We start from the raw sequence: 22,907 nt of genomic DNA on the forward strand, positions 1-22,907 counted from the left end.
TTCGTAGGTCGTTAACATTTTCTCAGCGCTTATCCAAAAGGCAATATGCAAAGCACCGTTAAGTGTATTTTAATTACGGCAAGTGAACAGCAACAGCAGCAGCAACAACAACAACAACAACTACAGCAACGACAACAACAACACTGTGGGAAAGCAGCCATAAAAATGAAATGAAAAAAAAATTGTTTTTGATAAATTCGTGTAAAATACAACGCGCAGCTAAAAAGCTAACATAATAAGGCAAATAGCAATTAAAGAATTAAATTAAATAAACAATTCATATTAAAGGCTTGCCAAGTGCAAATAAATCAAGAGCTGAAACCATTTTCAAAGCGAACAAGCGAACCAGCAGGGAGTGCTCTCCACTCGATTCTACTCTGAAATGCGAACCCTGGGCTAGCGACCTCTCGACCTTGCGAACTTCCGACCTGCCTGTTGCCCCTGTCACATCAATACGAATAGGTAAATTAATTAAGCAAAGATTCTACAATTGCACAGCTAGCCTAAGAACTATAGTTAAAAGTGCGCTTGTGCGCTGTCGCAAGAGACCACGGAATAACCAAGTTGTCGTGCCACTTTCATATGCGCGCAAATACCAATTAAACATGTTGAGAAACACACACAACAACAATAACGAACTATCTACATGTGTTTGGAATCGTTTCAGTTCAGTTCTTGTTCATAGTTGAGTCATAGTCTGCAATTAAAACTGGGTCACACGACAGACAGAGAGGCAGAGAGGCAGAGATGAGAGAGGGAAAGAAAACTTTGGTCGAGTAGAAGACAAGTGAGAAAAAGATTGTTACTCTGGCAGCCTCAGCCTCAGCCTCAGTCTCAGCCTCTGACCTTACGAGAGCGAAGATCTTGTGATCAGCAAATACCTCACCTTCCACTCAGTTATATAAATTTATGCCGATTACGTTTATATATCAAATAAATGTATATTGATATAATCACAGTATTAATCAACAAATTTACTTGAACCAAATTAAATAATTATTATTGCCTACATCAAGCAAACTGTCATTTTCTTTGATTAAACAAAAAAATAAATAAATTAAATTAAGGAAAAAATTTTAATTAACTTAAAAAAAATTAAATTACAACAACATTTTAAAAATTTAATTAAAAAAAAATAAATTACAAAAAAAAAAATAATAATAATAGTAAAATAATTATAAAAAAAAATAAAATAAAAATAAAAATAAAAAAAAACATGTTAAGCTAATATTAAATAACATATTTTTCCATTTTAGTAACTATTACTGTATTTATCTATCAAACGGGCAATTTACAAATCCGATATACTCATTATATTGCCGTGAATGAGTATAGGATATATATGCTAATCTTAATTTTAATTTCAAATTGTATTGTACTGTATTTATCTTTTTTCGCAACTCCAACTGCATATCATAAAAACTTACTAAATGTATAAATACAAAATTTATTATACTAAATACAATTTTAGGAATCTGAAGACAAACAATAACGTATTTTAAAATTCAAAGTGAATACCATAAATTAATTGCTTTTATCACCACATTTTATTGCTCAACATTTTAGGGCTCCCTTGCACTACTATTTTCATGAACACATCTGGCTCGATTTGCCGTCTCTCTCTCTCATAAGAATTATCACACGACCCCAACATATACAAAAAAAAAAAAAAAAAAAAAAAAATAAGAGAAAATGTTTTATATGAGTGTTACTCCATCCGACTCTTTTATCTCTGGGATAATTTATGTTTTTAGATATTAGAAGAGTTTCTCTCTCTGTCCATTGTATTTGCTGCCGCCTCTAAATGACAAAGAATTTCGAGTTGAGCTTTGTTTGTGTTTGCTTAATTAGGAGTGAGCGTTGAGAGCATCTCTTAGCATCATGGAATATTTTGTGAGCTTTGTGTTATCAGTTGAGGATTTGACTCTTGTTTATACTTTGTTTAAATAACAAAACAAGATACAATCTCAGGTACAATTATAGCCGCAATTGCAACAGCAAAACGTATTTCAACTGGATTGCCTAATTCTGGCCTGGCCTTGCCTTCATTTGGGCATCAAACAAAGCTTGGGCAATTAAATTAATGAGATTATAACTTTTTATAAATTGAAAAAAAAGTGTCGAATGTTTTTCTGTTTTTAGTAAACATTATAAAAAAAATAGTATGAATAAGATTTTAATTTCAATAAACGCCTGAGTGCACATAGTCGACAAACAAACTCTAAAAACAAGTGAGAATACTTCAATCGGGATTGCACGACTAAGAGATCCCCTGAGTACTTAAGGCGAAGGAGGCGTGGTTAACCAAAATCGAAACATTACTAAATTCTTTGATTTCATTGCATGAACCTACACAGAAAATCGGATTACAAGCTCTTACAGTGTTCAAAATACGCTTTAAAGACAAAGCCATCGATTATTGTCGATAAAAAGGAAATTCGATAAATTATCGATAAACAAACTCGTACTGTGTATGGCTCGGCTGGATCAACTCAGCCTGTCATCCTGATATTCTATATGGGGTCTACCACGCCTCCTTCTGCTTGTTACATCCCTTTCCACAGACTTTCCATTTTCAACAGATTGAGGGTACAGCCTGCCTCTACTTCGAAACTTCTTTTCACATCATTACAAACAGATTCATTAGCAAATATAACACAATTAATTTCAGTGTTGGCATTTGCTTTCAACGACTTTGCTTTGATTTCGAATTCGATTTTTGGGGCCGTAAAGCTGGCTGCTTTGACTAACAAACAATTACAAAGCAAACAGCGCACAAGTTGTGCATAATTCATCCTCAATTCCCAAATACAAATCGAGTTATCTGTCCTTCATACCTTTTCGAAAATCTACCTTTTTTCCAACACCGCTCTCGCCCTTTATTTTTCTCGTTTTTCTTCGTATTTCTTTTTTTTTTTGATTAATGAACTTGTTTGTTTAAAGGCTTTGTAGCTGGCTTTAAGGTCGGACGGCGGCATGGTCAAGTCTGCCCTGGACGGGTAAATAGCTTTCAATTGAGCTTACAGCAAACACACACACATATGTATATATATATATATATAGCATCGTTTCAATCAACGGTACCCAATCCATGGCCATATCTCGTTACACCAAGGTTATTGCGATCAAAGGGCGAAATTACAACGAATCTTCATTGCTTGCACAAATCAAGTTCGCCAATCAGCCGCACTCAGAGAGTCCAAGTCAAATTGGATATCGAGACTCATATGAAATTGAACTTAATTCTCTCCCGCTCGCATCGTCGTTCGTATCGCTCTATGCCTCACATATTCCGGCTTGTCGAACTTTATGTGCTCGCAACCTCTCAACAGCAAACAAACAAACGAAAAATTGCCCATAAAAGGAGCCAAGCGGGGGCAACAGCTACCAGCCCGAAGGTTGTCCAGTTGTCCAGCTGAAATTGTTGCCATTGTTGGCAACAACACGACTCCTGCTGCTGCTGCCGCTGCTGCTGCTGCTGCTGCTTGTTGCATGTGCATTTCCAATTCGAATTGTTTTTTCCATAATCATTTTGGACTTGTTTGTCGCACAGGTGAAAACCCCAAAAAACAAGCAAACACGTAAATGCACACACATACACACACACGCACACAGAGAAATTGTGTATGAACATGAAACAATAAGAAAAACTGTTGCATAACTGTTGCCAATTGTATAAGGGATTGAATATTTTGCAGTCTTTACTGTCACAACGTAATTGCATTTCGTTTTTCATTTCACATTTCTGAAGTTGACAAACAATTGTGCTTAACTTTACCGTTATACATGATGTTCGCAATATTTTGACAAGTCGCCCGAGTCCCGCAAAAAAAACGACATTCCTCTACGAATGAATTTCACTGCACACAATATTATTTATATTAAATTTTGTACAAATTTTTTTTATTTTTTTTTTTTTTTTTTTTTTTTTTTATAAAAACAATTTTAGTATAATTTTTCATAATAATTAATTTGAATAAAAATTATATCTGATTTGATTTTGTTTATAATTTAAGCTTTAGCGGTTAGATATGGATATCACTAAATATAATATCTAGGATATAGATATATCCGCCATATCTTTTAGAGCTTGAGGTTGCAATGTAAGTATATATATTCCAAATTTCAGCTCAAGTGCAATACTTAAAATACCACGAATTTTGAGATGAAAAATACATTTTCCGATACTTTATAAATGGATACTTTATAAATGGAGGGTCAAGTTTTTAGCTCCAATAGCGTCGACAGAGTTTGCATTCATACGAACAGAGGAATGAACGGACGTACAGCAAGACGATCAATGCACAAAGCCAATATGCTCATTTCACTTTTATTAATGAGTATAAAGTCTAATGGTTGTTAATCAAATATCCATACAATCTGCTCATAATTGAAATATTAAATTTTTAATTGATAATAATCTACAAATAGCTGACTAATATATCATATAAGTATATACTTTATACTGATCGTACTCCCAGCTCATATAGTATTGAAAAATATTTTCATTTTCATTAAAACATGTTCAATTTATAGGCAATTCATGGCAACTTCTAGAAATGCTGTTTATTTTCAACTGGAAGTAATGTACATATTGTATATAATCTAAGTCTATGTAATCTTTCCGCGTAATCAATTTACCGATTGATAAGAAATAAAAGGCTACAACTTTAAATTCACCTGCACTTGCCACACGCAATCAATTTGCAATTGAAATTCGAACATTCTTGTGCAATTTGTTGCTTTCTTTCTTGTGTTTTTTATAATTTTTGATGACGCATTAATTGCCACCGTCAGAGATAACATTCGAAGAACTCGGCTTTTACTGCGCTCATCGCCTTTGAGATTTTGAATAACACTCATGGGCAAATCTTGCGCCACTCAACTGCAGTTTGACTTTTGAGTACACCCACTCTTCCGACTCTGCCGCCTCCTGCTCAGCTCAGGCTCGTCGGCACCTGCCACTTGATATGTCTGCAGTTTGCGCACATCTTGGAATTTATTTACTTTTCAGCGGCATGGCACACTCCATGTGTCATTTTTATCGCACCGTTGCCTTTTCAAGTGTGCCAGCATAAAATTGCCAACTGCATCCACTGCAACCACTGCAGCCCCTCACTCCCCGTCCACGTCATTTTCGCTATTGACGACGACGGCGCGTCGCTGCTTTTATATGAGTCAGAACTACATTGCCAAGTGATTCGAGTTGATTGTGTGGACTCATTACTGCAGAGTCTATAGCTATTACATGATGGGCGCACATATCTCTCAATGTGTTACCCATGTGTGTGTGTGTGTGTGAGTATTTTGGTATATTTATTTTAGTATTTGTGACCCACAATAGTTACAAAGTCATCGCACAGCCATCAGCAATCATTTAATCAATTGCAGCAAATCATTTACGATTTTCTTGTAAAAGAATCAATGAAATATGATCTATTATTTTTATGTTTTTCGTATAATCAAGCTTTACTATACCCTAACCCTTTGAAAAAGGACCAACAGGGCATGTATTTATATAACAGGTGGAGTACCACATAGTCTCTATATACATATATATTCCTGATCAGCTTCCGCTAGCTCGATCGACCGATCCATCTCTCTGTATGTTTGAATGCTTCTATCCCAGCACCTATAAAAGCTAGAGACTGACATTTCTTTTGATGCCTGTTTTTATATCAAAACGTATTCAACAACAACAAAATTCCCCCGAAGCAGAGCGCGTGCTGATGTGTGAGTGTGCATGCATATCGTTTCTATGCATCCATAGAAGAAGCGTAGAATTATTGGAATATCTGCTATTTCAAGGGCTCAGGGGATCTCGTTGGCTTATTTAATTTCTTCTATTATGAATTAAGTGACATTTCATTTTAAATTAATACTTTTATTTAATTAAGAATATTTGTTTATTATTATTATTTATATTATTAGTATTATTGTTATTTATATTATTATTATTTCAGGTAAATATGATTTGATTCGAATTCAAATTTTATTTCATGCCCATTTGCCGCCCGTCACATTAGCCGCAACAATTTGATTTCTTGCGCCACTTTTTATACCCTGAACCCATTGAAAATGGGAAATCAGGGTATAATGGTTTTGTGAAAAAGTATGTAACGGGCAGAAGGAGGCGTGGCAGACCCCACAAAGAATATATATTCTTGATCAGCGCGACGAGCTGAGTCGATATAGCCCTGTCCGTCTGTCCGTCCGTCCGTCTGTATGAGTGTGTCGATCTCAGAAGTTATAAGAGCTAGAGAGCTGAAATTTGCATGCATACTCCTGTATACCATAGGCAGTACGAGTTTGCTTTATTTTTTCGATAACTCATCCGATAACTTTTTTATCGAGAATAATCGAAAAATCGTCATTGTTTTTTCAGCCTAATTAGAATATCAGCTTGGAGGGTTCAGGGTATCTCCTAGTCGAGCAGTCTCGACTGGCGCCTTCTTACTTGTTAAAGATGAAAAACGATTTCCACGATTTTTATATAACTAGTTAGTTAGGCTAGTTAGCAGAGCTCTGGCTAACCTACTTGGAGATTTCGTTTATTGTTGTCGTTGTTGTTGCATTTAAAAACCACAAAAAGAAAACTTTAAAATATGCAAATGCGTTTCCCAGCACAGATTCGAGTTGGGAAATAAAAAAAGAAAGAAAAAAAATGGAAATTAAGAAACTCATCAAAACTGAAGAAGAGTTTCGACCCGTTGAAGCCAATTGCCAACACGTTTCAGACATAAATTTCCGTAAATTTCTCAACATTTATGAATTAAACATAAATCAAAGATGCTGCTAATTATCCAATTATATATAACACTCGCAGCAAAGTCTGTGTCTTTCTTTAGTTTGAGGAAATTGTGTGAAATGCTTTAAAAATTCAAAACGAAATTTAAAATCCATTTCTACGTTTTGCATTTCATTCTGATGCAATGCAATGCAGAACTTGTTGCGAGCAAAGCCGGTTAAAAACTATTTGCAACAATATTTAAGCTTTGATAGCTTTCGGCCTCGCACTGCCAGCCAGCACACCTGTGCAGCACACCTCCGCACCAAAGCGCCGCTATGTGAAAAAGCATAAATAGTTTTTGTTTCGTTCTCTGTTTCTCTCTTTCGCTTCTTCTCCTTCCTGCCTCTTTCAAATGTAACTGCTCTCTTCTTTGTTGTAGCAACATGTTGGCCGCTTGTTGCTGTTGCTGTTGTAATTTTTCGCATAAATTTACATTAATTTATGCAATTGCATTGTTTTTGTTGTTGTTGCTGCTGCGGCTGCTGCTGCTGTGCACTGCGGTTGCTGCCTGCTAGCCTTTTTTTTTATCGCATTTTTATTGTCATTTGGGTTTTTATTGAACACTTTGTGACATTTTACGATTTTCAAAGTGAAAGGTACATATTTGTTAAATTCGCTATGGAAAAGAAATGAACTTCCCCTTAAAAATGAAAAAAGAAAAAAACATCCCAAAGAAAAACCTGAAACTCCAATCGAGTGTGCCTGACTGCCAGATACCACGCAAAAAAAATTATAAAAAAATTTGATAATTGAAATTCCCATTTGAAATCGCTGGGTCAATTTATTCTTAATTCCCATTCTCGCTGAACTAACTTTAACTAATATTTAGCATAAGAGCAAGTCAAAGCGCCTTAGGACAGTTTATGCAAGTCTATACTCTATCTTAAACTTAATCAACTCCCATAGGCAGAACTTTATTCTTGCATCCCAAAAATAGAAATACAGTCTAGTTTCAATAATTCGTACTCCGCTAAATCGAAGATCGCGATAAATCGAAAAAAGAATTCTATCCCCTTGAAAGAAATTCGTTCTCAATAATTATCGATAATTTAAATTATTTTGTAAATCGAAAAAAAAAAATGACCATTTGGAATTATCGGGATTCCACTGTATTTGTTAAATTTTCTTAGGAAAAGAATGAAGTCCCATCCAAAAGGGAAAAAAAAAACAATATCCCAGAGTAAAACATGAACTCCAATCGAGTCTGCTTAACTTCCAAATACCTCGCAATTGTAATAACTGAAAATTTGTACTTACAGCCCCACCCATAGACCCATCAGCTAGGCTAGATTTCATATCCCCATCCTTGCTGAATGGTTCGCCACATTTACTCCAACTACTGCTTCACATATGTGTAAATACTTTCAAACTCCGCCTTAGGGACACTCTAAAGTAAAGTCAATCAACTCCAATGACTTATCCATAGGCAGCACGAACTTGGCGCGCTGGCTCCCCTGACTTTGCTCAATGCATTTGGTTGGGCGAGTTTAGCTGATTTCGGTTATATTTATGCGGGCATTTTGAACTGGTTTCTCGATTTGGCCTTACAGCTCGTTGCAAATGGGGGAAAACGTTTCGCGGCATTTTCGTGCTTGGCCAAAAATAAAAAACTATAAAAATTAATGAAAACAAACTCAACTCAACTCAACTAAAACTGAACTGAACTGAACTCAACTGAAAGCATTTTCAGCGCATCAACTGTCAGTCAGCGAAGGGCAGCAACTCTTTACAGTTTACTTCCGTCAGTTTGTAATAACATAAATAGATGTGTTATATATACACATGAATACAAGTCCTTCAGGAAAATCTAGCCAAGTAGAGAAGGCGCTACCTTAAGCTGCAGTTACAATATAAAGCCTTACCAAACTTGGCGCACTTGAAGCTTTTGTTTTCAAGTTTTTAAACCATAAAATATTTAAAGTTGTTTGCGCTTTTTATAGCTTCAAGACGGGCAGCTCACTTAAAAATTAAGAATTTATGAAACAATTTGCATGGCTCGGGCAATATTCCGACACAGTTTATCGTCACCTGTTAGCGTTTGATTTATTTCCCATTAAATGCTTTAAGGCTTTCAGCGATTTCCCGAGCCTTTAACGCTTTTCTGTCTAACCGCTCCAAAAGACTTTTATGGTAATTCCTAGTCAAACATTTGAACATTTTCATTCAATACAAACTTATAATTAATTAGCCAACTATAATTGATAATTGAATAACTGCATGCTCCAAGCAGCAGAGTTTCTTAACGACTCCGCTTCACTTCACACTTTGCCCTCTCATCCCCCTCATCACTCATCTTCAAAGTGAAAATTGCACATATTTTAAAATTCAATTATATATTGTATATATATAGATATATACATATATATCACTGGGCATTTGTCAACACAATTAAATGCGCACAGCCACAGCTGGAGTCCGAATCTAACTTGCAAAAGGTAAACACAAAAATACGCAAAAAAAAAAAAATTAAAAAAAAAATTGGCGCTTTGCCAACGAAATGAAAAGAAGTAAGAGTGCCTTAGTCAGGTTTGCTCGACTGACCAATACCCTAAGCCCAGCAAAAGGTCAGCTAATGGTCAGTCACACAAGCACAAGTCTCCAGTACAGTAGAATCTGGTTATAACGAACTCCGCTTAAAGCGTCTGTACGATTATAACGACGGTCCCTTGAGTGTCGTTATAACCGGATTCTACTGTATTTAAATACATTTTATTTCAAATTTGAGGCAAAGGGGCCGTGCTATCCCAAATCTACAAATTGCAACATCTTGATATTCATTAAGTGAACCTCCATAGTAAACCTTAAATTTCCAGCTCTGACAGTATTTATCAACTTAGCTAAAAATTGAACTAAAACTATCGATTATTATCGATCATACGCAAATTAAATATGTTATGGATAAAATTATAAGCTCTTACTGCGTCTGGCATAGCTGATATATATGTAGAAAGTTTCCAAATTCTAGCTTTTGTGGTGTGCGAGATCTTTGCGCTCATACGAGCGAACAGGTGGACGGGGGACCTGCAGCCGGACGAGGCTAGATCAACTCACTCGTTATCCTGATCAAGAGCATACATACCGTCGAGTCTCGAAAATTTTTAAATCGGAAAATAAATCTCTCCCCTCGAAATAAATTAAATTACAATAATTTCCGATAATTTTAATTTGCCATTTCAAATAATCGAAACTCGACTGTTCTTTATGGTGTCTGCCACGCCTCCTTCTGTCTGTTACATACATTTTCACAAAATCATTATACCCCGATTTCCCATTTTCAGTGGGTTCAGGGTATAAAAAGAACACGAAGACAAGACATTTTTAAAATAGATGCGCAGCACTGGAGGAGACGGTGCGAGGAGGCGACACGACACGAAAGGTGGTACAGCTACAGCTACAGCTGCTGCTGCTGCTGCTGCTCCTGTTGCATTCAATTTGAATCTAAAATGTCATGAAGCAAATAAATATTTTTGTTCATAAAGCCAAACGGAAATTGATTTTTAGCACAAATTGCGATTTCAATTTGCAATTTCGCCAACATTGATTCCTTTGAGCGAGAACTCGATAAAGTTCTGCAAATTGCGCTGCTCATGATGGCCATAAACAATATAAATGAACTGCTTGGAAATGCACACATATATATGTATAAGTAAATAGTACAGTAATGTATATATATATATATATCACTTACCTCACTCTACAGTTGCTTTAGCTGCCTTTGTGGGGGTGTCCAACATAATAACTGCAAAGAAATGATTAAAGACAACGCATAAATAAAATAAATTTAATTGAGGGTAGAAAAGCTTCTTGAATTTCTATAAGCTTAGCAAATTGAATATAGTCTACATTTGACGCTGCCATCTGGTAATTAGTATTCTCTGTTATTTGAGCGTCGAGGAAATGCTTTCAGCGCGCAGTACTCAACCTTGGCTCATCAATCAATAGAGAATGAGAAAAAAAAAATGTTATTTTTAGTCCAGACTGCAATTGACTCGACGGCAACCTTTGCACCTGGGGGCTGCACCCCCTACACGCCGCCCCTGGCGCATAGAATGCAAATAACGCTGCGCTGGCGGGCACTCGAACCGCAACATCATGTTGCAAGTGTTGACTGTGTGTGCCCTAAGACGGATATATCCGGCGGGCATTTGTGCTGCCAAAAAAGGAACTAACCATAAAAATCTGCACATAAATTTAACCGAGCGGAGGCAGCCAATAGCCAGAGCAACCAGAGCAGCCAGAGTAGACAGAGCAGCTAGCAGCTGGCAGCTGCGACGATGCCAAACATACGCAAATGCAGTGCTCAAATTTATGGCCAAGCATTTCCAGGCAAGCAGCGAGCACAGGCGCCGCTCGCCGACTCCTTTTGAGCACCGCCCTGCCCCAAACACTGCCACGCCTCAGCGCCTGCGACTGCGAGGCAAATGGATTGCAGCAGCTACCGAAAAGCTAGTCCAATCTATCAGCATGAAAGCTCATAAATGAACATATCATAATTATTATTATAAATAATATAAGACGAATATATGTATATAATATATACTATATGTAGAACCATACATATATATATATATGGAGAGAGAGAAAGAAAGAGAGTGCTTCTCTAGCCTTTTGCCTATCCTGTCTTGCTGCAATTATTTTATAATCACCTGCTTTACTCTTAATTATTAGAGCTCCAAACTTTCAAAGTAGATAGTAGTAGATAGTAGATAGTAGGTGGTAGATAGTAGATAGTAGATAGTAGATAGTAGATAGTAGATAGTAGATAGTGGATAGTAGATAGTAGATAGTAGTAAATAGTAGTAGATAGTAGATAGTAGATAGTAGATAGTAGATAGTAGATAGTAGATAGTAGTAAATAGTAGTAGATAGTAGTAGATAGTAGTAGATAGTAGTAGATAGTAGTAAATAGTAGTAGATAGTAGAAGATAGTAGTAGATTGTAGTAAATAGTAGTAGATTGTAGTAGATTGTAGTAAACAGTAGTATATAAGAGTAGATAGTAGTAGATAGCGCTTCTCTAGTTATTTTTTCTATCAGAGATTTTTTCCTCTCTTGCAGTCTCATGCATTATTGTTCTATTAATGAACTCTCACTTGGCTTAGATTTTCTTTCAATTTCACTTTCACTCACATTCACACATTATTCAAATGATTTTTCTAATTTTCTTGCAACTATTGGCAATTATATTTTGCTAGATATCTACATGTCTCGTTTGTTTGCTCAGCGTACTCGCTGATAAATGCGCGCTGCGCTTTGTGCCCTGTGAAAATGTGGAAATTTCTTTTGATAACACTCAAATGACTCACATCGCTGACCACGAGCAATGTGGGATTCACTGCAAGTGCAACAATAGAGCCATGAATCACAACACAACAGCTCAATCCTCGGTTAAGCCATGCGTCTGTTTATGTTTCTCTCTGTTTGCTTAACTGTTTTCATGCTCATGCTGGCGCTGTGAAGAGGGTATAGTGGTTTGAGCTGTATTTATGGGACCTATTTAAATGCTCAAAACATTCAAATGAATTATATTATAATTAAATATTTGGGGGGCTCATAATATGATATTATGCATTCATAAATAAGACATCATCCAGAGATCCCAAGCTCTGCAGCTGAATATTACTTTAGATCTCCTTTCATTATCATCTCCTCCTCATAATCATCATCTCATAATGATCTACGCATTATCATCTCCTTAACATCATCATGTTATGCTGGTAAAATACTTTTGATTTACGGCTTCGACTGTGAACGAGTATTATGCAGTCGCTTAAACCCGTTTGCAGCATTTTTTGCTTGTTTGTTTTGTGCTCACTTTAACCATAACAGTTTCAACTGAAAAACAAAAGCGTTCATATGTATTAAATATATACGTATATACATACATATAGACAGAGTTAGTTACAAGAGTTGCTAAAGCGATCATTGGACTTTGTAGTATATATGTATGTATATCTGTATGTATATATGTATGTATATCTGTATATATATATATATACATATATCATTGCAATCGACTCTGGTGCTGGACTAATAATTATTTTAGGTATTTCTTGTTGCCGTTGTTGTCTTTGTTGTTGTTGCTATGGCTGTTGTTTTGCAGCTTGTTGATTATTTACTTATGATTTTTGCAACGTTGCGCATACGCCGCATTGTACACTTCGCTTCGCTGCAATTGCAATCAATATGCCTTTGCTGTTGTTGCTTTTGTTGTTGCCATTTTAATTGTTCACAATTTCTTGCTACATATGTCTAGAGCATGTGAACATGCTGCCTCAGTGGCTGGCATGGCATATCCCAGATGCTTGCAGCTAGTTCAATTTAGTGTTATTGCTGTCGCTCGTTCTCAGCTCAGTTCGCTCCCACACATAGCTTATTTAATAGCTTCAAGTCTGCACATTTCACAGTCAATTTAGTCAATTTATAATTTTGACATATTAAAGCGCACACGCACACACACACACACACACGTCTGCAGTATTTTCCAAGAACATTGCTTATTTGCTTGACTTAAGCTGTTTTAGCAGCTAATTTATCAAAATAATATCGACACAGCTGAGTGAAAAGATAAGGGTAGACTAGACTGCATATACCCCATTTTATCAGAGTTACTCGGGTTGCACACACACACACACATTTTGTTGATAAAAATTACTAATAATAGGTGATGTACTTACTAATGTGATTTAAATATAAATCAAGGACTTTACGCAATGTTCATTTATAAATTTAAAAAGAACAAAATAACTGTCTAAATTAATTATAACTAAGACTCGTACAATATAATATTTTATATATACATCCATCAAATTTTAGCCCAAGACAACTTTTATGCCCGTCCACAAATGAGCAGAGTATATTGGCTTTATGCAATGTCTAAAGCTTCTGTTTCTGATTAATTAACTCTTTCAGCTACACTCATCGAAGTTTACAGGATATCATTCAAGTGTGTTCCCTTTCTTTTTCGAACTTGTTTATAGACAGCCATCAATTAGTCAGTTAATAATTAGATTTGCATTCAGGTTAACATGCGCAAATATCAAATTTCTCAAACAATGCAAACTCAATTTGTAAACAAAAACTAATTAGGAACTGCATCAATTTATTGTCCATCATTGTCAGTCTGCAATTACATAAATTTAATGGAAGTTCGTTGCTTCATTAGTTGCTAAATTATTAAAATTTATACACATTTGATTACAATTGCTTAAACACACATTTCTATGGGCTGCTGTTCGTTCATCTTGGCCGAGCACTCATCATGATAATTGGTAAACACTCAAAAGGTTTATGAACCTCACAAGCTAAAGACAAGCAACAATAAAAAATATATGTATATACATATACGTGTGTTTTTATATACATATTGCGCCAAGAGAAGAAGAAAAACTCTTCAAGCGCTGTAAAAAAAAAAATTGTATAATTATTTTCTATACGTTTTGCTTTGTTGTTTTCTATATAATTACTATTTTTCAAAGCAACAAAAAAAAAAAAATAAAATAAAAAAAAAGAGTAAAAGCAAATGCTCAAGAAATCATTTACTCGAATGCCCGGGCATATGCATGACAAATCTGCAGAGTGTCGAGAGAATCGTTATGAAAAATCATCGAATTTGACAAGTTCGAATGAATTTTCAGTCACATCTAAATAGGGTTAATCACCCCCAATCAGCCGATTCTACATAATCATAATAAAACAATGACTTACACACATATGGGACAGACTGGCTATACATACACCCATACATACATGTTTTGTTCGCCCCACAGGTATTCTTTTCGCTCGGATACTCACTGGCCATAGCAAATTGCTTTTCAAATGCAATAAAGCGTGATTTACCTCGAAACTGAAGCGTGGCGAGCAGCGCAAAGCGAACAGCGGCATTGAAGAGGGACGGCCAGCTAGCAGATACCCTGTATATACATGTTAATGCCAAATCCCATTAACAAGCATTGCACCACTCCAACAATACATATACACATATACTTTATTCCCCTTCATTACAAATAAACGTAAATAATTTGGATATTTCTAAATTTCATACAAATTTTTAAGCTTTAAACCAATTTATTTCATTATTTTAAAATTTTATATGAATTAGTCAAATTATATACAAATTATTTACTGTTATTATTATTTTACTCTGTAACACAAAAATAAAATAAATATTATTTATTATAGGCATGCTTTAGCCAAATCAATAATAAAAATAAAATAAAATATATTACTAAAATTATTACAGATTTATAAATTTACAGGGTATCGATGGTTACAGAATGCATTGCAGACTTGCGTTAAGATCATATTCTTCGTACATTGGGCCTATTCGATGAGGTCAACTAGACGTTGCGACAATACACAATTTCATAATTCCATAATAATCAATGTGTAAGTAAAGCTATTTTAAATTGAGTCTTGAATCTCGAATCGATTCAGATACGCTCCAGTTGAATGGACTGAGAGCAATGTGTGTGTTTGTGTGTGTGTGTGTGTGTCTGTGTGAGTGCGCAAATACTATATGCGGCTCAAGCTCATTGATGCGATGACAAGATGCAGCTTGTACCTACAACAGCTGCAGATACAGATACTATTTACCGCGCTCTACCTCCGCCCACTCCCTCTGCTCGCCCTCGTCCTCCTTATCGACTGGCTGCTTATCGCAATAAGGGAAAAACAAAACAAAAACAAACAAATAAATAAAAAATGAGAATCTCAAAATGAAACAGAAAGAGCCCACGAAAGAGAAGAAGTTGTAGAAGAAGACACAGGCAGGGACAAGCGGCACATGCACAAAGTACGCCGCTTATCAGGCTTATCATGCCTACATGATAAATGGAATTGAACACATTTTGGTTGTCATTTGGTTTGTGATTGCTTGTTCTAAGCTCTGCATGCATACTCTATACCCATTAAAAATGATTTAAACTGGGTATGCTGCATTGCTATTAACATTTGAATCGTATTTATATAGGTTCTATATCGATTCTGTTAACATTTCTGATGTTAAATATAAAGTTCTTATAGTATGTTAACATTTTTTATGATGTTAAGTAAAGTGATTCTATTTTAATTGTCTTTATATATTCTTCTTTCACATTGACAGCCAAGAATCGTAAGGGTATACCCTATAGTATAGTTACAAGTGATTATGCTGCTTGCTCAGTTTTATTTATATAAATGTTAATTCTGCTAACATTTCTAGTGCTGTTAAGTACAGAGAATTTCCATTTTAATTGTTGTTACATATTCTTGCTCCAGAGTCAATTGTAATCTAAGGACTATAGTATATGCATGCTTATATATGCATATGTATGTTCTTGATCAGACTCAAGAGTCCTCCCCCTCCCCCTTCCTCTCTCTCTCTCTTTCTCTCTCTCTCTCTCTCTCTCTCTCTCTCTCTCTCTCTCTCTCTCTCTCTTTCTCTCTCTCTCTCTCTCTCTCTCTCTCTCTCTCTCTCTCTCTCTCTCTTGCACTTTGCACTAGAATATCATATTCAACTCAACTTTTAATCTACATATATCTCTATCCATTAGGGTATTTAGCCTTTGTTGCTAAGCATCATTAGCTGTGTTGCTCTGTGTAATATCTGCCCTGTCAACTGTATTGCATGAAAAAAATGAATATTTTATAAGCAAGCAAACAAGAGACAATTGCAACAGCCGCAGCGTCAGCAAATGTGAAATTAGCTAGATAAGATCGCGTGGCAACAGCCGCAGCCAGAGCCGCAGACACTGAAAGACAGACACAGCACCCAACTAGGCCATTGAGGGATAGAGTAGGCAATATGTTAACCTTTATTCAAAAGCACGCACTCATAACTTCAGAAAATAATAGAAATATTGCATGAAAGTTAGGTAAGGCTGTGGCAGTCGCTAAGAGTAGACGACAATGAGATACCCTATACAGAGAGTAAATATACAATATATGTATATTTCTTTTTTCTGAGAGCAAAAAGAAAAAAATTGTTTTTATCATCAATAAATTTATGAATATATAAAGGATATTATATATTTATTATAATATATTCCCTACAGACATGAATAAAACTCTCCAACTCTCCAGATCAGAAAAAACAAGTAAGAAGGCTCCAGTCGAGACTGCTCGACTAGGAGATACCCTGAACCCTTTAAGCTGATATTCTAATCATTCTGCACTTCTTTTATGCACACATACATACACATGCATTCACACGCACGCATAAGCCTGCGCTTAATAAAACTTTTAGAGCGTATTCATATGGTAAATATGTGTGTACATTCCAAAGCACAAGTCTCTAGTACTTGAAATGCGTTTTTTACAAATTGGGGGCGAAGGGGGCGTGGTATCCAAAATCTGTGAACTACAAAATCTTTGTATCTATTAACTTTATATACAACGCAAATTTGAAGACTCCAGGTCTAAAAGTGTTCAAATTAGGCTAAAAAAACAAAATCAATTTTTCGATTATTCTCGATAAAAAAGTTATCGGATGAATTATCGAAAAAATAAAGCAAACTCGTACTGCGTATGGTACACACGAGTATGCATGCCAAATTTCTCTCTAGCTCTTATAACTTCTGAGATCGACGCACTCATACGGACGGACGGACGGACGGACGGACGGACAGACGGACAGACGGACAGGGCTATATCAACTCAGCTCGTCACGCTGATCAAGAATATATATACTTTGTGGGGTCTGCCACGCCTCCTTCTGCCCGTTACATACTTTTTCACAAAACCATTATACCCTGATTTCCCATTGAAAATGGGTTCAGGGTATAAAAAGAGATCAAATTATTTCGACATGTTCTTGAACAATTAATAAAAATTATATTTAATGAAAATACACAGACTTTGAACTTTTCTTGATCATTTTTTTATATAATAAAATTTGTTAATTTTAAATCGGAGTATTCGTTAAAAATATATGACTTTTTCAAGCTGTCTAAATAATAAATCGGCTCATAAATATCTCATTTTATATTATAGATTATTAATTTTTTTGAAATCGGCATATAATTGACATTGTGTCATATGGAGTAATAATGGGACAGCAAACGGACATTAATTGATATGAATAACTGAGATAAGAGAGCATTTATCCATTGGCATCTGATTTGATGTTTTACCATTCGATTTGACGCTCACAATTACGTGTTGTAACTGAAATCCAATCAGAATCGCATTTGCCAGTAGAGGAGATGCACAATCAGAGCTGAGATTTACAATGAGCTGTGGACTTATTTATGGTTGGTAAATTGCATAACATGTTGAACTATGTTTAAATGAGACGGCAAATTGAAATGCAATTAAATGCGGGCGCAGTTGAAAATTGCATTTAAATCCGCAACTGCAGCGGGACATAATTCAATCAAATGGAAAACAAATTGTTAAGAGTAAAAACAAACCAGCCAAACGCAACGAATCGAATCGAAACAAAACGAAACGAGCATGAATATGACAGATAATATGATATAGTGTGCATATCAATTAAGCACGTGCGTGTGTGTCTGCTGTTGCAGTGTTGCATAAGGCGCGCTGAGAAAGCGAAAAATAATGAATCAACAGCGGAGATCGGAAAAGTCCAGAGTCAGAGTCAGAGTCAGCGCCAAAGGCAGGAGAAAGTGTTATTCACCCTGAAGGATAATTAGCCGTGAAGCTGCTACAAGTAAATACCCTACATATAGTCTATAAATAAGCAATTATTAAATTATATTATCAATATTATATTACATTTTTAACAATTATTGAATTACAAGTTTAATTTTTTTTTTTAATATATATATTAGAATTCTTTTATTGCAGCTTCTTGACATAGACTATACAGCGCATACATCATTAAATCTTAATTTATTGAGAGTTAATTGAAAGTTGAATTTAAAATTATTAAAATATTCATGAAAAATATAGTGAAGATTCTAAAGCATGTAAATTCGAGTTCCGATAATTCGAAATGGCAAGGGGTTCAGTTATTTATTTTTTTTTGTTTTTTTTTTTTTTTTTTTTTTTTTTTTTTTTTTTTTTTTATTTACACAAAAGTTTAGACTATCGAGAATTATTTGGAACGAATTTTTTTTTAAGACTGTAAAAGCAAGCAATATTCAAGATTATCAAAAATATGTCCAATAACTGATAGATCTTTAAAGGAGTCCAATAAGTCAATGCCACTATCTCTTAACATTATTGTATTAATTCAGATTATTAAACTGCCGTTAAATATTGCCAGAATTGCAACTTTTGCAGCTTTAAATAATTTCCAAACTTGTATTTCAATTATAATTTGTGAATAGGTGCATCTAGATTATGAGAGACCATCAAGATTCTTTACATATGTATACACATACATTTTAACCTACATCTGAGAAATGTAACTCTGTTCGAGTCCAATAAGTTAATGTGCCTCTTCACTGTTTCGCCCAACTGCCAACCGGTCAATGCCAATTAACCCTTCTATTAATTCCATTATGCTTGTGTGTGTGTGTGTGTGCATGTATATTTCTCTGATTGGTAGGCATCTGAAGTGGGTTATTTTCACACAATGATGTTCTCAATGCCAATTGAGTACGCACTATACAAATGCCAGTCAAAGGCTTCGAGATCTGAGCTCCAACGAGAAGTCATGTATACAAAATGGCCAGAAAGGTCGTGCTGGAGGCAGGCGGCAGGTGGCAGGTGGCAGGTGAACTACAGACATGTGTCATAGGTGGCAGACACATGCAGCACGCAGATTGACAGACGCACCCCGCCAGGCAGGGTGGCAGGGGGGAGGAGGGGTGGGGTGTAGGGAGTCGGGTAGAGCAGGCAGATGCGACAACAAACAAACTGTTTGTCAAAATGAAATGAAACAAGACCATAGCAAGGCAACAGCAGGCGGCGAGCGCATGTAGCATGGTGCAATGTGGGCCTGTGTGTGTGTGGGGGGGGTGTGGGGGAGGGGATGACAAAGCAAAGGAGCCACACAACAGCTCTACACAGCCAAGTCAGTGGCCAAAACAGATGTTGTGTGTCTGTGAGCCGCTTACCCCATGCCCATGCCCATGCCCATGCCCATGCCTTTGCCCTTGCTCTTGCCGCAGCAACATGGCATCATCCTACCAACTGTGTCGCTGGCTCAACTCAAATGTAATTGAAGATGAAACAGTTGAGCCAGTAAATTGTGTGCTAGTAACAACAACAACAACAATAACCGTAAAGGCAAAGCCACGGGGGGTCCTAGACAACGAACGATATACGAAACAGCATATGCCCTGTTATTACATTAAAAATGATCATGAAAAAAATAAATTTCAGAAAATTATAATCAAATTTAAAAAAAAAATATATATATATATATACTCGTATATAAGAAATTTTAGCAAAGAAAGTGAAATGGCTAAACATATATGTACATATATATATATATAATAGCTAAAATATGGAATATATATCAGAACAATCAAATTTGCTCAAAATGAAACTCGAAAAATAATTCACAATTAACGACGATATCATAATATCATCTCTATACATGATTTATATCTATATCTACACATAAATGATCTCAATTAATTAAAAATAATAATATTTATCTCTCTCTATGCCCGCATTCATCTGAGTAGAAAAGGCCTAGTTCTTCGTCTAAACTTTTAAATTATTGTAAGATACCCAAAAAAAAATCTGTTGTTATACAAAAAGTGAAATCAATTGAAATTGAAATTGAATGCCCGAATTTGTACGTGTATGAAGTTAGTATTAATTTACTGAGAGCATTCTTTACTAAAGGTTTTCAGCATGTGTAGGCGGAGCCCCATTGGGCTCAACATATTAGTTTAGCTTAAGTAAACTTATCAAACTTTCTGCATTGACAAGTTGCTTTACTTGCTCTACAGCTAAAGTCCATTCTTGACTCAGCGATTGCTCATGCTGCAAGTTTTGATATTGGTTTTGATTGTAATGGATATATTTGCATATATCATCCACTATGAGGTTTTTCCTTTCATTTGCCATTACTCATTCATTTGTTTGGAATCGAAACGCAGCTTTAATTGCACATTTCCAGCTGTGCCACCTGCTTGACTCTGTCTGTTATGCAGCGTGCCACGTTGATTATGCAGCATATGTCGCATGTAGATGTGGCATAAGAATTGCGAATGCAATTGCAGCAGAAATCGTTGGGGTTGACGACTACGGCTACGACTACGACTCGACTTCAGTCTGGCCACAAAATGTGGCATGTGGCATGTGGCATGCAACATGCAGCATGTGCAATGCGTTCTGCAAGTGACGCACTTTCTCCAACTCCACTGCTGTCCAAAATTATATAAATACATAATTTTGGCTCACTTGACTAAGCGCAGAGATCAAGCATAATACGTATAGATAATAAATGAGATAAGTATACAGATCTCATTTCATTTTGGTCATATATATGTCTTTCGTAAGCTCATTCATTTATAAATTATGTACATATAAATATTTTTTTTTAATTCTGAAAAGTTGTCTAAAGACTTTGCTAAAATAAAAATTTTAAATATAAAAATATTAATTATAAATTTGTAAATATAAGCAAAGTTAATTCATATATAAATGTTTTCATTTTCCGAAAAGTTGTCTAAAGGCTTTGCTTTAATATTTAAAAAACAAAACAAAAAAACAGATTTTCTGTTATTTTAAAATACATATAAAAATATGGAATATAAATATGTAAATATAAACCAAGTTAATTTATATATAAATATTTGCATTTTCCGAAAAGTTGTCTGAGTTGTCTAAACGAAGACAAATTTCCTTTAATTTCGGGCCCAATAAAGAAGGTCACTCGTATGTGAGAAGAGAGCTAGAGAGAGACGGAAATATATTAAGCTATTGAACATCGAACAGTGGGTGGTTTTCACTTTTTTGTGACAAAAATCATTATGTCAACTAAATATAACAAATGAGCTTTAAAATTTTATTTTATGAATCTAAGCACAGGGTGATTCTTTAACAGGGTGCCGCACAGTTGCCTGGCAAACATGAAATAGCGAATTTTGTTGAAATACTACGTGCTTCAAATATGAAAATGAATGAATTTTCGTCTTTTTTAAATACCAAAAAAAAAATATATAAGTTTTGAAAAGAGCTCAGCATTTTTTTCCCCAGACTTGTTTCGTAATTATCGGTTAGGTGGCATTAAGAGAGTGAAGCACTGTTCTGTTTTCTGTCATGTTTCGCCCCACTGTGCACCGGTCAGGGTTAGGCGTCAAGCCAGCTGCTGGAGAAAATGTCAATTGTCCAGGAAACATTTGGGTCAGTGCGAACTATGAAAATTGATTGATGCTAATTGGCCAGTGAGAAAGGAGAGATGTGTGCAAGAATTCTGTGTGAGATTTGGCAATCAAAATCAAGAGCAATGCCAGTTAGCAGTAGTTGGCCATGTTAAAGCCGCATCAAGCGATAATCTGCTGCGTCGAGCAGTCTCTGCCATGTGCAGTGCTCACTTTATTACTGATGCAACAATCACAACAAGCAGGGCTAAACATAACTCATATCTCGTGATACTTTATGCTGTTGTGTTATGTCTGCCCTGGCTCACACACTCACACACTCACACGCACACTCTCCCACTCTCTGTGTCTCTGTCTCTGTTTACAGTGGTTTTAACCAGTGTTTGCAGCAGGCTTTCCGGGGGCAAGCTGTGGCCCAACTTTGCATGCTGCAACAAAATGTGCGGAAAGCGCCGTCCAATTTGCTGACTAACATAAAAAGTGCATACGCTGGCATCGCAAACAAACCGCCTACCCCCCCGTCTGACACAGCCGCACCTCCCGCACCTCCTGGCAGAGCACCCGACCCCTCTGTGGCATGTGTACCCACTTGACCATGCCCCTGGTGCGGTTGCAAATGCTGTAAATCTCAGAATGAGAGCTAGAAAGTTGCAGCTCCAAACGCACACACACACACACACACACACACAGACACCCATACACAGCCATACATTCTTGTTTGGGGAATGAGCATGTGTGTGTCTGTGTGTATATGTGTAAGTCACAGTTATCCTGCCATTTTTACTGGCTGTGCCTCCTGGGAATTACCTTGGTTACTGTTTCAACATTTTTATCTGCCCCGAAAAATGAGACAGCGCCGGAGAAATGTAAAAACTGTGAACCTGCCCAAGG

The 22,907-nt window shown here is 36.0% G+C and overlaps 1 protein-coding gene across 1 annotated transcript in view; it reads right to left on the reverse strand.

Moving 5' to 3' along the window:
- LOC6584083 overlaps window positions 1-22,907 on the reverse strand; it is a 77,733-nt gene that overhangs the window by 50,601 nt on the left and 4,225 nt on the right. Inside the window, exon 2 of the mRNA XM_002009707.4 lies at window positions 10,479-10,529. The gene's annotated coding sequence lies outside the window, so the exon portion shown is untranslated. The remainder of the gene's footprint in view (window positions 1-10,478; window positions 10,530-22,907) is intronic.

The sequence above is a fragment of the Drosophila mojavensis genome, unplaced genomic scaffold (assembly GCF_018153725.1).
Source record: "Drosophila mojavensis isolate 15081-1352.22 unplaced genomic scaffold, ASM1815372v1 contig_136, whole genome shotgun sequence".
NCBI classification, from domain to species: domain Eukaryota; kingdom Metazoa; phylum Arthropoda; class Insecta; order Diptera; family Drosophilidae; genus Drosophila; species Drosophila mojavensis.